Raw genomic sequence first — 16,315 nt, 5'->3', positions numbered from 1 at the left:
GCTGCCCTAGGAGGAATGTGGGTGATGTCTCCAGGTCCCTTGCCAGAGCCTCTGCTCAGAAATAAAAGATCACCCCTTCCCTGCTGGCTTGCTTCCATTTTTTTTTAAGCTTTCAAGGTGTCTGCTAAGATATCTGAATCTGATGGCTGTCACAATAGCCACTTAATTTCTGCCCAAAGGAAAGCAAACAGAGCCAAGGTACAAATACCCCAACTCTCAGACTTTAGAGTCAGCACAGCTAAGACACAGAGAAGTCACTCTGTCTCTCTGTCTCTATCTCTCTGTCTGTCTTTCACACACAGACACACACACACACACGTGCACACACATCTGTGTCTCTCTCCCTCCCCTTCCCCTCCCCTTCCCCTCCCCCTCTCCCTCCCCTCCCCCTTTTTCTCTCTGTCTCTCTCTGTTTCTCTCTCACACACATATACACACACACACGCACACACACACACATCTGTGTCCCTTTGTCTCTGTGTGTGTGTCTCTCTCTGTCTCTGTCTTTCTCTGTCTTTCTCTCACACACACATACACAGCACACACACACACACATACACACACACAGCACAGCACAGAGCCAGTCCTGCCTTCCTTTATGGCTCTATCTACAATCTGCAGGCTCCGAGCGCCCCCTGCTGTCCATTGTCACATCTGTACCAGCACACTGAACAGTGAGCCCTTACCTGCTGCTGCCTAGGGACTGGGACAACACCCTACTTATGTGAGCCACAGAGGAGGCTTAGCACCATATAGGATTCCTTTCTCCCCTCCACTGCCTCTAGTACAGAGGTGGATTGCCTGGCAGAGATCTGTGCTGTAGAGCTACAGGTGCCCTAACTCTGGGCCCCCTGTAGGGTCACAGGAGAATTGTCCCAAGTTCTGAGGTTGAACCCTAAGAGAGAAATAAAGGGGGCAGGTTCAGGACTCCTTAATGGAGTCTATTACAGATCTCTGTCCCTGGTTGGAGGTTGAAAAACCCCCTTTCTTCTTCACATCTGGCCTTTCTTGCCCAAGCCGTGGACTCCCGAAGGCTCCTGTGCCGTCTACAAGGCTGTCACAAACCCATGTGGCACCAGCCTGATAGTCCTGCCATGAAACATATTAAGGTATTCCACTTGTGTCCAGAGCCAAGAAGGTAGAGAAGGCACGTGGGCTGACAGGGAGGTTGAGAGAACCACATGGCACAGTACATACACATCACACATTTGCACTAGTGAATATAAGCATGCATTGCACACATGTATACACACGCATACACAAACATATGCATTTGGGCTTTATGGGTCACATAAGTGTATACATCTTAATGGAGGCATCCTACAGACACCGGCCACCAGCAAAGCACCCATCTCTGCAAATGTGTGCACACACCCTGGTCACTGCTCACATGCACACATCCCAAAAGTGCTGAAATGATTCCACAGTGAGACGGAACTCAATTTGAAGCCTGATTTTGCCCTTGCCCTTGCCCTTGCCCTTGCCCTTGCCCTTGCCCTTGGGCTTGTACAACTTTCAGAGTCTCAGTTTCCCCATCTTTGAGAATGGGTACTAAGGTTACCTACATCCAGGGCTGTAGGGACTGAAGAGAATAATGTGTGTGGTTGGCCAGGTACAGCACAAGTGTTCCGTGACTGACAGAACACATCCCAGGCCTGTGTGTGACAGGATTGGAAAGGGACAAGAATGGTCCCCATCCATCTATGATTTGAAACACTGTAGCCTCAGCCTAGGTACACACGTGACCGGGAGCACACACACACTCGGGGGCACTTGTGTGTTTCCACTGTTTATTGAGGCTGCTTAGCTACCACTGTGTTCAGAGCCCATAAAGCCCAACCCTCTGGTGCCTGTTGGGACAGGACCTGGCTGGATTCTAGCATTCCTGCTGCCTCCACTTCCTCTTGGTCACAGACAAGGAGTGCAAACTAGACAGCTTAGGGATCATTTAATCTCTAGGCCACAAAAGGCTTTACTTTGATACATTGTGGCCTTGGCATGAGACTTGGGGAGCCTAGGATACATTGTGGCCTTGGCGTGAGACTTGGAGAGCATAGGGTTCTCCTGAGAACTCTACGGCCTGCTCACCCACTCCCTGTTTGCACAAGCTACATATGCTAAGACCATAGCTCTGTCGAAGCAAAGCTCTGGGGTCCAAGCACATATCCTCCTAATACCCTATGGCCTATGGCAGAGGAAAGGAGTTCTTTGTCCTGTGTCAAGAGGAAAAGGACCATGGTTCATGTACTGACACAGAGCCACAGAGCCATCAAGCCAGTCACAAGGTCTATGGGGCTTCAAGGCCACCCCTGGAGGCTTTATATCAGTCACAACGCTCCCAACACACCAGGTCCCAAATGACTTGTCGGAGACCCTCCCCTAATGCTCTGACAGGCATGATGCCATGCCCAGTACCTCTTCATCTGTCCTCTGAAGTAAACGGACCACAAGATAGCCAGTACCACCCTCATTGGTCCATCTCCCTCTATAAATGAACAGGGCCACCTCACCTTAACTGGGCAACCTCACCTTAATTCTAGGGCACAGCCCTCCTTCATGGGGTGACATCTCAGAACCATGAGTGTACCCTGTCTTCTCATCTTAAGAGAGAATCTGAAGGCCAGGCAGAGAAAGGGCCTAAGTCACACAGCTTGCTGGCCAGCAGAAGCAGGCTGACCAAACCCCATTAGCAGACAAAGGTAGACCTCTCCCTCTGAGCTTTGTCAAGTACACTGCCCAGCTGGTGAAATGGGAGAGAAATGGGGAGAGAAGCCATGTACCCTAAATTCATGGACCTCCCTCTCCTGGAAGGAGCAGCTCTCCAGGGCCAACCTGAGAAATAACAGGGTCCCCTCTGGAACTTCCCAACAGGTTGGTGGATCAGGGGGAAGCGTTATTGCAGCCAGCCATGGATCTGGGTAATGACAGCCCTGAAGAAATTACACCTGCCTACCATGGGAGACAGAAATAGGGAACAGTACTGGCACAGGATCTAGTTCAGGCCCTTACCTGGAGGAACTCCAGCCTCGTTTACCCGGCTGTCAAATGAAGATAACATTTGCGCTCCCCTCTGGCCACCACACTATGCTACCTAAGATTGCTCTTTAGTTTGAGTCTCTACCTCCAAAGGCCTAGTGTGTGCCTGCCCATAGCCACTCTGGCTCAGTCCTGCACGCCAAGAGCAGAGAAAAGCAGGGGCCTGGGTAAGCATTCCTCGGGCCCCTCTAGCCTGCTCCCAGCTTCCTTTTAGAGCCTCCAGATAGGAAAGACCAGCTTACCAGCACAGACCAAGGTTTCTGTTTCAATACAGTCCAGTTCTCTACCCCCAGCCTGAAAACCACAGCCCACGGAAGGAAGGAGGATTAAGACACTAAGAAAGGACCCTTTGTAAGGAGCTGAGCATGGACGGAAGCACAGACAAGCCTTTTTTCTCCTGATTAGCACAACCGGGCCAGGATCGTGACCCTCTTAACAGGAAGAAACTGAGGCCGGACATATGGGAGGCTTCAGAAGCAGTAAGGTCATGACTCATGCCGCCAGGATTCCTTCCCATAGAGAAGCCACCAACTAAAACAGTGAGCTGGAGACCCTGACAGAGTCGGGGTGCTAAGCCTCAGGTACCCCTGTGGGGGCACGGCAGAGGGCAGGTCCCGGGGCGGAGCTCGCAGCCTCTGTTCCTGTAGACACCTGGTATCCATCTGCGGTGGTCCGCGTGCCTGGGCAGGGAGGCTGCTCAGGGCGGCCCAGACTGGGCAAGATGGGACGGGACAGGACGGGACTGGACGCGACGCGGGCGGTGCCGCCACATCTGAGCACAGCATTCCAGGGCACCGCGCCCGGGACAAGGAAGGAGCTTCCCAAAGCTGAAATGGAACCTCCCCTTGCAGGCTGCTATGGACCCGAGAGTCTCAGGACAAGAAGGGGGTACTACCTGTACCCCAGTCCCAGATAGCCTCCCCCGGTCCCACCACCCTCATCAATCACTCATTAGACAGTTCCTGCTGGGCGGGAGGTGGGAAGGATGAATTCAGGAGCTTACAAAGGTATTCCTTGACCTCTGCCCTCTTACCTGCCAAGGTTCTTAGTCTCCACCCTCACTGCCCCCTACCCACCCACCACACTAGCCACGATGTCTCCACTACCCTACTATGGCTCAGGGAAACCTTTTGCCCAGGAGGCGGCCAGTACTGATCCCTGACCCTCATCCACTTCAAACTCACTAGTGAGGCTCCTCCTTCCCCCACCCCCACACATAACCCTGACAGGTCTTCCCCACAGGTCCTTTGGGTCCTGGCCCTAGACCCTCCAACACCTCTCAGATAACCAGAGCCAAACTCTACGTGAACAAAGAGAACTTTATAAGCGATCAGCCAGCACCTCAGCCCTGGGCCTTCCCAGCTTCCCATTCACACACACAGAGGTCTACATATTCTCCCATGCATGTGTGCATGGATACACACATACACACACACACACACACACACACACACACCCTTGATATCCCCCAATCCTGTGGCCTTGGTTCTCATGGGTTTCTTACCCCCATCCCCCATCCCTCTACCCCACCCACCCTTCCACCCCCACCTCCCACCCAACCCCCGACATCTGGCAACTGTGTTTCAAAATGTTGAGCAATCTAGGCCAGCAAGATGGAGCCTCAAGTCCTAAAGCCCATGGTGGGAGGAAAAAACAACTCCCAAAATGTATCCCCTGAGCTACATACATACATACATACATACACACACACACAATACATACATACATACATACATACTACATACATACATACATACACACACACACACACAATAACAATAACAACAATGATAAATATAATAGAAATCTTTTAATTTAAAAAGGGAGGGGCTGGGCTGGAGAGATGGTTCAGTGGTTAAGAGCACTGAGTGCTCTTCCAAAGGTCCTGAGTTCAAGTCCCAGCAACCACATGGTGGCTCACAACCATCCATAATGAGATCTGATGCTTCTTCTGGAGTGTCTGAGGACAGCTACAGTGTACTTAGATATAATAATAAATAAATAAATAAATCTTTTTTTTAAGTGGGGGAGGAGCTGGAGAGGTACCTCAATGGTTAAAAGCATTTGTTGCTCTTACAGAAGACCCATGCCTGGCTCCCAACACCCATATGGTGGCTCATAACTAACTTTGGTTCCAAGGGACTCAAGGTCCTCTTCTGACTTTCATGGGCACTAGCCACACACACGGTGTACATACCTACTACAGGCAAAGCATTCATACAAGCCAATCTTTTTTTTTTTTTAAGTCAGTCAGCTATTCCCTAGCCAAAGCCTCCCCTTTGCTGACACAGCGCTGTGCTCAGGGAGGTTCCTAAGGCTACAGATGCTGAGGAAGCAGCACAGATTCTAATCCCAGGCACCGTGTGCTACTGTGTGACACACCATGTGTCCATGTACAGCCCTAACCAGAGGTGCTGGCATCAGCCATTGCTAAGGACCACGCCAGACATGGACTCTGTTCACACATGTGCTCACCTGCCACAGTGTGTGTATACAGTAGGTGCTCACTAACTGCACACATGGATCATTGTTCACAGACTGTGACCCTTCTCTCTCTCTCTCTCTCTCTCTCTTCCTCTGAGCCTAAGCCCTAAGAGAAGCCATACCATATACCACTCATGCCTTGGCACTCTTGGCTTCTAGAATATTCTAAGTGTACTTTGTCCAGGGCCAGAGATGCTCATTCTGAGGATGCATCCTGAGTTCTCCTCTTTCTTCTAATTCTTCAAGGCCTATAGGAACCTCTGTAGCCAGCAGAGAAACACAGGCCAGGCTCTTGTGTAACCAGGTGCCCCATTTATAATAGGCTGACCCAGATGTCCCAGTGTGTTGCAGATATGATGTCTGCTTTGGAATATATAACATCAGAAAGAGTCAACTGGTCATGCTTGTTAGTATGTGTCTGAAGGGCTGCAGGGTTAGGAGGCTGGGGACTGGGAAATGAACGGAGCCAGGACCAGACCTGAGCCAAGACCAGACCACCAGGACTTGGTTCACACATCAAGCTTCCCACCAGAATGACCAAGATGAGGATGTGAGCTCCCAGTGGTGGGGACTATTCAACTTTTGTATACACTAACATCAGACGCTGTAATGAGGCACTGGGCATCAGGCTAGCAGGGGACCCAAATGGGATGCCAGGCATCAACAGAGATGCTGAGTCAAGAGGAGACTGTGGGCAGCAGGCAACACCCCTGAAGAGCAGAGCCATGAAGGCAGAAAGCTCATGGTCCAGCAGGCTGGGGGAGGAGATAAAAGAGTGGCCCCAGTAAGCACAGAATGGGACCAAGTGATTCCCCAAGCCACGGGGATGAGCCCAGGGAGAGAAGGCACCTGTAAGCCGACCTCCAGTGCACTGTGTCCTGAAGCACCAGGCAGCCCATCCTCTAGAGCAGTGGTTCTCAACCTGTGGGTCGTGACCCCTTTGGGGTCAAAAGACCCTTTCACAGGGGTAGCCCAAAATCATCAGAAAACACAGATGTCTACATTGTGATTAGTAACAGTAGCAAGATTAACGTTAAGAAGTAGCAACAAAAGTAGCTTTGTGATTGAGGGTCACCACAACACCAGGAACTGTGTTACATGGTTGCAGTATCAGGAAGTTCTTGAAAACCTCTGCTCTAGAGGCAGAGGCTTGAAATAGCGAGATTAGAGCTCAGCATGAGGCAGAACTGCCTGCCTGAATTATCTAATTTATAAAACTACAAGACACAGGGAAGGGTCCCTGAGCCCCAAAGCTTGTGGTAGTTATGAGCACAGGAGCTTGGTCCCTTCTGCTCCATGCAGAAGGGAGAAGGTGGCTCTGTGCATTAGACACATTCACATATTCTGCTTGTCTCCACCCAAAAAGCCACCCTGCAAAAATCTCAGTAACCAAGGGTTTCAGAGTGAACAAGTTAAGAGGCAGGGAAGCTGAGGTAAGGGAGAGGGGACCTAAACAATCATAGTGGGTACAGTAAGAGGCATTAGACTCCAGGGCAAGGGGTTAGGGGAGGTGTGACCTAGACTCTGAGTTCCCAGCTGTCTCCAGCTCCTGGGAAATTACACCCACCCTCACTTTCCCACAGTCAGTCCAGGGCCTCCTTGTCTGTCAGCAGAGCCGCCGTGAGACTGCTATTAAAGCCCTTTCCAGAGAGTCCTGTGCTAAGACTGCTTCAGAAAGCAAAGCAAATCCTGCCCCCAAAGCCCCTGGTATTACAGAGTCCTACTTTTCCGTCTCTCAGGCCCAACCTTGGAGGGTGCCCCTGGTACACACAGGCCAGGGCACAGGATGAGGCAGAACTCTCTGCACCAAGGACTGGATGAGTAGGTAGTGGTGGTCTGGGAATTTGGAGAAGCCAGCCTCCCAAGGAGAAGCTGGGAGAGAGCCAGAAAGGGGGGAGTACAGGTAGCAGATCAGGAAGACAAGAAGCTGTGCCCAGTATAACTCAGGCCAGGTCCCTGCCGAGCCCTCCTCCTATGAACCTCAGACAAGAGGGAACAGGGAGCACCAACATGGAGGAAGCGCCAGAATGGAGGAAGCATCAACAGGGAGGGAGCACAAACATGGAGGGAGCACCAGCAGGGAGGGAGCACCAGCCTAGCTGCCATGGCCTGGGCCTGTGAGAGAGAAGTGAAGGTACCCTAGCCATCCACTCATATGACAGTGGCCAGGGTGACATAGCCACCTTCCTACTTCCCATGTGCCCACTGGAGTCTCAAGGAAAACATCAGGGGCTGCACAGGCAGATAGGTATAGGAAAGCTGGGTTCAGGGCCAGTGCCAGCTTGGAGACACCACAGAGGCTGGGCTTTGCCTGGGCCTGGCAGGAAGCCTGTCCTCTCCCCACCTGGCAGGAGACACTCATTACCTAATAAGGCACTTTCTCCTGTGCTGGAACAGCTTCTGGCAGACTCTGGAGGGTACGGGCAGAGGAGGTGGAGCCAGTGCTCAAGCAGGAGCCTCACCTGCCACCCTCCTCCTGGGGACCCTACAGGGGAAAGTCAGCCAGTCCAGGCAACCTCGGATACCCCAAGCCTGCCTTGGCCACCAAGAGCCCCTCTGAGTGAAATGGAGCCTTTTCTAACAGCCCCTTAACCTGCACTGCCTTTCCTCACACCTGATTTACAGCCCTGCTGGCCCTCCTGACCCCTACCACTTACCCAGGAACACAGTCACCTGTGAAGAGGGGGTGATCCTCTAGAGACCCACATTTTGTGCCTTGTCCCTGTCAAAGAATGAAAATATCCCAGAAGGCACCTCCTATAATATAAGGGCAAGAGATGCCTGTCCAGATTCTAGGGCAAACCTCAGAGGCAGAAAAGGCAGCCAGAGCAAGACAGTCAGCATGGTGACAGTGTCACCTTAGCTAAATGGCCTCTCCTATCCAAGACACATTGAAAATGTGAAGAATAGACCAGGGTCCCCTCATTGCCTGACACTCAAAGTCCTGGACCACACCAGCCACGGCCAGTCCTTGTTCCCTCGGAGACAGGCATGGCCATTCCTAGCCTGTGGAGTCAGGACAGCTCTGCTGGCCCCATCACTCTTCAGGGAAGCAAGCCTCAGGTGCCAGGTCCAGCTTAACTCTAAACAAAGAGGCTGCTGGGTCCTAGCAGTGAGGTGGACCAACGAGGGGCCAGGGCAGCATCACTGATGTCCACACATCTGTCTCAGGCCTCACTGGCCATGTGAGTGGACAGCAACAGCCTCCCAGAGCCTCCTCTATGACATGGAAATGTGGGAACCGCTCCCCCATAATTGACACCAAAGCAATCAGCACTCAGTAACCCAGGGGTGCCCTTTGCAGGGTGCCTAGGAAGACCCATGTACCCCTCAGGGTCTCAGCTGCACCCGCAGATGCCAAACCCCAGCCAATTCCTCTCACCCCTGCCATGAGCCCACCTGGTTCTCAGATAGGGAACATGGGGGGAGGATGAACCCAGCTGATGTTGCTCCAGGGGCAGGGGCCATTAGTCACTAAGGGACACCTTGGGAACACTCACAACACTACCAACAACATCACACCACCAGTTAGGCCCCTCTGCAGTCAGGACACAATGCCCTAATCCAGGTGTGTCGCCACGAGCATCTACTGTGCTGCTAGGTTGTTTGACCACACCCTAATGACTCAGAGCTGGGGCATGAACCTGCCAGGCCAGTGGGAGAAAAAAGCCACCAGCTAAGGGCTTCGGCATCCAGCCTGAATCACTCAGAGACACACCTATCCCCACCCCTCTCTAATGGTCCCACTGGCGGGGGTGGGGGGGATCACAGGCCTCCCCACCCCCAACCACCACCACCACCACCACTACCACCCCACCTAAGTCCCTGCAGCAGAGGCAAAGGAGAGACAACCCCCCACTAACCAGGTCTGGATGAGGAACTAGAAGCTGAGCCAGGGAAGACTGGACAGTTTGGGCTCAGGCCAAGATTGCAGCCCACCAAGGCACCCAGCCTGGGCATTAGAGTCCAGTTCCTGGCTTCCCCGGGGCCTAAACCTGGCAGGTAATAGAGGCAGAAGAGAAATTCCCCCATGAAGGAATGATCCAGCTCCAGGCCAGGCTGCATAGGCATAGCCCTGACCCCTGACCCCTTGGGCCCCTGACCCTAGCCGCTCAGCCAGGCCCTCAAAATGTGAGAACCATGACAAGATGGGACAGCCATCTTCAGGTAACCCTTCTGGTTAAGGTGAGGCGAGGTGCAGGCCCAGCCTCACCACCCCAGGAGGGGAGGGGAGGACAGGCCTCACTCTGCTGAGCCTGAACCCACCACGGGACCCACCACCGGTCACGGCTCAAAGGGGCCAGAATGCCCAGACGCAGTCCAGAGTGATAGAAGAGGCCGAGGCAAGACAGATAGCAAGGAGGACAGAGCCACGGCTCTCCCTGAAGAGGAGCCCCAGGCCCATCATGGGCCTTGGTCCACATGACACTAGATCTTGTGCTTAGGACTCTTTGCAAGGTACCTCTTTCTGCACCCCTCCCTGAACCCCAGGGTGGAAAAGACCCAGCCAAAGTGAGACAAAAGGCCCAAAGGAGACTGAAGATGTATTTGATGCCAGCCCAACCCTGCCTACTGTCCCTCGTCCAGAGACCTCTGTCACCCAACACAGTGCTAGTCCCAACCCCAAGTCTGAACTGCAGAGGCTCAAACCAGCAAGCTAGACCTGTGCCTCTCTCTCTCTAGATAGCAGCTGGCAGGGGCTTTAGGATGGAGAGGGGGTTTCTGTAGCAGGAAGAGCTAGACTCTAATGCCCAGCCTGGGTGTCCTGGTGGGCTTGCGATCTTGGCCTGAGCCCAAACTGTCCAGTCTTCCCTGGCTCAGCTCCTAGTTCCTCAGCCAGACCTGGTCAGTGAGGGGTTGTCTCCTTTTGCCTCTGCTGCAGGGACTTAGGTGGTGGTGGTCGGGGGTGGGGAGGCCTGTGATCACCTCAAGTTGGACCATTAGAGAGGGGTGGGGATAGGTGTGTCTCTCCAAACGTTAATATTTCCCTCTCTTCATGTTTCAGATATAAACCCATCCCATCCCAAATCCTGTCTCTCAGACTGACACACTCACACCACAAATTCCAGTGTTACCCAACCCTGACCCTACTCCACAGCCCCTCCAACCATGGTTCCTGTCCATACTCCGGAAGCACACTGCCTTCACCACTGACACAGCCCTGCTCCAAGCTCCAAGCTGCTTCTGACCTCACTGCCCACCTGGGCCCAACCCACAGCCACCATCTGGAGCCCTCTTTAGAAAGCAGTGCCTGGGGTAGACCAGAGCAGTGTGATAGATGCCCGCATGCCTGGCCTGTGAGTCACCCTGGGGGAGCAAGGGCTTGAAACAAGACAGTCTTTCCCTGAGGTCCCCCAGCAGTTCCATTCCAGGACTCCCAAGAGTCATATAGATTCCAGACCTACTGTCCCACTGTGGCCTGCCCTATTTCCACAGTTAAGTGTACTGTGCTACACAGCTAGAAGCCCTCTGCCTCACAGCTGGAAGCCCTCTGCAACAATGCCCTCCCACACCTCAACCCTCAGCAGTCCAGGCTCCTGGAATAAAGGCCAAAAGTTCTTCCCAGCCCCCAGATCTTCCTGCTATGGAAACCCCCTCTCCATCCTAAAGCCCCTGACAGCTGCTATCTAGAGAGAGGAGCACAGGGCTAGCTTGCCACTTCCAAGGCAGCTGCCATAGCCAGCTGAGGGGATTCTGAGCCCCAGCTGAGGCCACATTCCACAATCCCTGACACCACTCCCTTCAGCTTCCTCTCACCCTCAGCCCTGAGGAGGCAGGGCCATCCCTGGTGACTCTTTTCTGGGCCTGTCACCATCATGTGAGGAGCCCTGGCTTAGAGAGTGGGTGAGCCAAGGACACACACACATACACAAACACACAAACACACACGAGGCCCTGTCATGTCACGTCACTCAGTGGGGTTGAGGCTGAAGCTCTTTTGCCCAATCCCAGGTCTCCATATAACCAGGGCTCACACCAGAATCCTAGCCAGGAGTCACAGCCACTTGTGGGCAGTGGGAACCAGGGGAGACAGGAGATTGAGGACAGGTAAGGCCAGGTCCCAGGCCAGGGTGTCCCAAGTAGAGATGCAGGAAGTTTCTGCTTCCACCCCACATAGATTCTACAGTTCAGTTCAGTGAAGAGGTTCTTCCTCCTAGGAAACCTGCCCTGCTCTCCAGCAGCCATCATGGCCCAGGTCCCTGCCCTTCTTGCCCCCACCATCCAACCTCAACTCACCCCATGTTCATCAGGGGAATGATTCTCCCTGTCACAATGTGGGTCTTTCAAAAGCCTGGGTTGATAGCACAACCCTCCAAACACTTCCACCTTCAGCCTGCAGTCCTCATCATGGAGTGACCCTCAACCCACCACAGCAACCAAGAATCTGCTATCTGCCAGCCACACCCAGCCCAACCCAGCAGGACCTCATGATGTACAAAACTGTGCCCAGGCACAGTGAAAGCCATCTTTCCTTCCAGGCCAGCTCCATACTCCTCCAGCCCACGTTAGGCCTCCCTATAGCCCTAAGTCAGGCTCCAGGTTCCAGCTCCAAAGGCCCTCTTCCCTCTCACCCAGACTCCCAGCAACAGCTTTGGTATTCTTCACACCTGGGCACTCTTTACACCTGCACACACTTCACACCTGCACACATACTTCACACCTGGGCATTCTTCACACCTGGGCACTCTTTATACCTGCACACTCTTCACACCTGCAGCACTTCACACCTGTGCACTCTTCACACCTGCACACCCTTCACACCAGCGCACTGTTCACACCTGGATACACACTTCATACCTGCACACTCTTCACACTTGGGCACACTTCACACCTGTGTACTCTTCACACCTGCACATACTTCATACCTGGGCACTCTTCACACCTGGGTACACACTTCACACCTGCACACTATTTTCACACCTGCACCTCTGAGCAACAGGTTCTCCAGCCCAGCTCTCTCCACCTGACATCCCCTGCCACCCTGACTCCGAACTAGATCCCCACCCCACACCCCTGCATGTCCAACACATCCCCCATGATGGTCCTGTGGCAGGAGGTTGTTTGAATCTCACTTATAAGAGTGACATAAGACTCCAAAGCTCTCCTTGAGTGAAAATGTGGAAGGGAGTGGGGATGGACAGGGCCAGACCCAGTCTTTTACCTGAGTCCTTGCAACACAACTGTGGAGACCCTAGGCCTGAGAGAGTCAGAGGAACCAGGACATTTCTATACAACTGACACCATCACTGACTGCCCTTCTCCTCATGTACACACACACACACCTTTCAAACCATGTGTGTATAACCCAGCTCTCCCAGGCCTGCAGCTTCCTCACACCACACCCAGACCTGCTGGGCAGGCTCAACAGCCTCTCTTGCCCACCTCCCGCAGAAAAGCTGCCGCAGCCCTGCCCCCACTGGGAAACAGCAAGTTCCACGGAGCAGGAGCGCCCTCCAGTGGACAACATAGGACTAGACCTCCTTAGGCTCTTGGGAACCGAACCAGAGCTGGTGAAGAAAGCCAGGCAGAGGCACTGCTGGGCAGTTGGCAAGGGCGAGTGAACTAGGAACAGAGGCAAGCGGTGCTGCAGCTGGAGTCTTCCTTCCAACCAACCCAGTGATGGTTGGCCTGGAGCTAGAAAAGGAGGCAGAGTAGTGCCCTGAAGCTGAGGGGTGAGATTGTGACGTGGGCCTGCTGACGGAAGGGTTCCCTCCCTGTCAATGAGTTTGTACAGGAGGACCCACCCGTGGAGTCCCTGTAGCAGAAGAGGGACTTAACCAAACCTCTCTATATAGCCCAATTACTCCATCCTCCTCTCTAAACAGCCTTCTGGGGGAGCTGCCTGTAGACCTGTGAGCCACTCGAGAGGGGCACCAGTGTTGTGCATACACAAGAGAAACCGAGGAACCTGCACCAAACAGGCCAAAGCAGTCCTCCAGGTGAGGTCGTCAGGAACCCACAGAATCTTCTCCCACCTGTGAAACATACGTGGCTTAGATCAAAAACCCTAAAGTAAGTTGAGCAATGACCCCAGAAAAATCTACCTGGGAGGATGACTTCATCCAGAGTATGCAAGTGAGACCCCCTCTAGTTCCCAAGTGAACCCTAAATCTAATGACAGGTATCCTTGTGAGAAACTGACAAGGAGAATACACCGGCACGTGGTGAGCTCAGAGCAAATCTACGTGGACTGTGGAATCCTCCAAGCTGCTAAAAGCCAGCAGGAGGAGGCAGAAGAAGGGTCTGCGCTGGAGCCTTCACCAGGGCCACAGCCCTGCAGACCCCTTGATATAAATATGGACTCACAGACCTGTGTGGCCAGAAGAGGGCACTAAATCTCCTGGAGCTGGAATTAGAGGTCGTTGTGTATTGCCCCGATGTGGGTGTTCAGCAAGTACAAGCTCTGAACCACTGAGCCACCTCTGCAGACCCCTAAGTTGACCCTCTTGACTGGGAGTCCCACCTGCCTTTCCCACCCTGGAAGCCTTGAGCCCTGGCTCACTCCGCAAGGGATTGTACTTGCTCTAAGAATATCAAACCCATCTCAGTATATGGGAAGCAGAGGAAGGTGGATCCCCGTGAGTTTGAGGCCAGCCTGGTCTACATAGAAAATTCCAAGCTAGCCAGGGCAACATAGTAAGACACTGTCTAAAACACAAAAGGAACAGATAAATAAATAAATAAATAAATAAATAAATAAGAAAGACTGTCAAAGCCAAGTTCCTATTTAGAGATCAATGAAAAGCTGCTAGGTGCTTTCAGTAAAATATAGAACACTTGACATCCACTTACCTGGCTCTTGCTGACCCTCCAAACATTATCCCTTTACTGTGTCACCAAGTATCCCAAAACTTAGCCACCCACCACAATAGACACTTTTCAGTTTCTGTGGTAGGAACTGTGAGCAGCCCAGCTGGCTGGCTTCAGGCTCTGGCTTCTTAGAGGTTATGATCAGGGTGCTGGCCACCTGACAGGAACATGGCTGAGAAGGCTTTCCATGTGGGCACTAGCGAGAGGCGTTGGGTCCTAGACCTCCCCCAAGTAGATCATGCCACTGGTTGCCCACCATCCCCATGTTGCAACAGCTAGCTTCCCTCACAGAGAGAAGAGGAGATCCTGGAGGAGCCATGGTGCCTGTATGAACCCAGGCAGAAGCTTGATGAACCCTCCTCTCCCCTCAAGTTGTGGCCCTGTGGCCCTTCACATCATTGGCACAGCTACGGTGTCACAGCAGAAGCCATTAGCAAAGCCAAGAATATTGAGTCCCAGAAGGTTTGCTAACTCCTCATCCAGACTTGGAAGTCCTTGTAGTCATTGGAAGTGAGTCCTGGGTGCCCACACTCTCAGGAAATGTCACGGAAACTCCACTCCCCGCCCCAAGATGTTGCAGAGAACCACACACACCAGCAGGCTGGGTGGCAGTGATGCCTTGGGTTCCCCAATGTCACTTCATGTCCTACAGGACTAGAGTGTCTAGGTGCCCCCTCTCCCCAAGTTGTAGATGTCTAACTAATGGCAGAAGTCTGTGGAGTGTGTCTGTCCATGCTGCTGCGTCTCAGATCACTGTCTCGCCAGTCATGTCCCAACCCCCACCCCCTTCACTCTCTGCTCACAGTTTAGAACCTGGTGAAGTTGCCTGATCTCTAGGACATCATTCTTGATCTCTGAATAACACACACAGAGTTCCTGCACCTGCTGCTTGTCCGTTTGCTTGGGGACACCACGTTCTCAGCCATCCTCCGATCTCTGCAGCTTGGATCCTCCTGGCTGCACCCCTGAGTTTATGAGCTTCATGTCACCAAGAGACTAGACCTACAGCATGGTTCGAGAGCCATTGCTAAGGGTCTCACTAGTGTTGTTTCCTAAACAGGGCCATCCTGGTCCTTTATAGGTGAGCTGGCTGTGTTGAAATTCCCGGGAGCCAGCCAAGGAGAGAAGGAAGTCAGAAGCAGCAGAGCAGAGTGACGGGGCATACCCATCTCCAAGCCCCTCTGTTGACCCAGCACTCTGAATCCAGGCCACTCCGGCATCAAAAGGAGGCCAGAGCACACGAGGAAGCTGGCCTATACAGCCCATGCGAAGAAAGCACCTTACAGAGCTAGAGAGATGGCTCAGTGGTTAAGAGTACTGACTGCTCTTCCAGAGGTCCTGAGTTCAATTCCCAGCATCCATATGGTGACTCCTGACCATCTATAATGGGATCTGATGCCCTCTTCTGGTGTGTCTGAAGACAGCGACAGTGTACTCATACATATATAATAAACAAATCTTTTTTTTAAAAAAGAGAGAGAAAGAAAGCAAGCACGTAACTGCCTCCAGTCCTTTACACCAGGACATACCCATGCTTTGCCTCACAGCTGTGTCAACTCACACCAAGCTAAAAGACACACACACAGACGCACACATGCACACACACATACACACACATGCACACACATACACACACACACACACACACACACACACACACACCAGTGCTCACTACAAGCCCTGCTCTTTCTCCTCCTCTTTCTCTTCTTCCTTCCTCCCTCCCTCCCTCCCTCTACCCATTCAGCAACAGCACAAGATCCCTCCAGTACTAAAACACCTGCTTCTATTCTCACCCTCCACGTATAGTAATTTAAACATCCCGTGTGGGCAGTTACGATTGCTAGAAAGGCTGAGTGAATCCCCCAGGGTCACACAACTGAGTGACAGGACAGGGTTCAGGGCTGTTTCCCATCAGCCTTCGAGTCGACTGCTACAAGGCCCCTCTGGCCAGCTCTGGCCCTGAAGCTGTACCTCTCTTGCAAGA

At 52.9% G+C, this 16,315-nt stretch overlaps 1 long non-coding RNA gene across 1 annotated transcript in view; it reads right to left on the bottom strand.

Moving 5' to 3' along the window:
• LOC110310155 overlaps window positions 1-14,685 on the bottom strand; it is a 79,495-nt gene extending 64,810 nt beyond the window's left edge. The window contains exon 1 of the long non-coding RNA XR_002379814.1: window positions 14,314-14,685. This is a non-coding gene — a long non-coding RNA (uncharacterized LOC110310155). The remainder of the gene's footprint in view (window positions 1-14,313) is intronic.
• Window positions 14,686-16,315: the final 1,630 nt, after the last annotated feature.

This window comes from Mus caroli, chromosome 15 (genome assembly GCF_900094665.2).
Source record: "Mus caroli chromosome 15, CAROLI_EIJ_v1.1, whole genome shotgun sequence".
In the NCBI taxonomy this organism is placed as follows: Eukaryota; Metazoa; Chordata; class Mammalia; order Rodentia; family Muridae; genus Mus; species Mus caroli.
The sequence above is the reverse complement of the archived record's forward strand: the minus strand, read 5'-3'. Positions and strand labels throughout refer to the sequence as shown.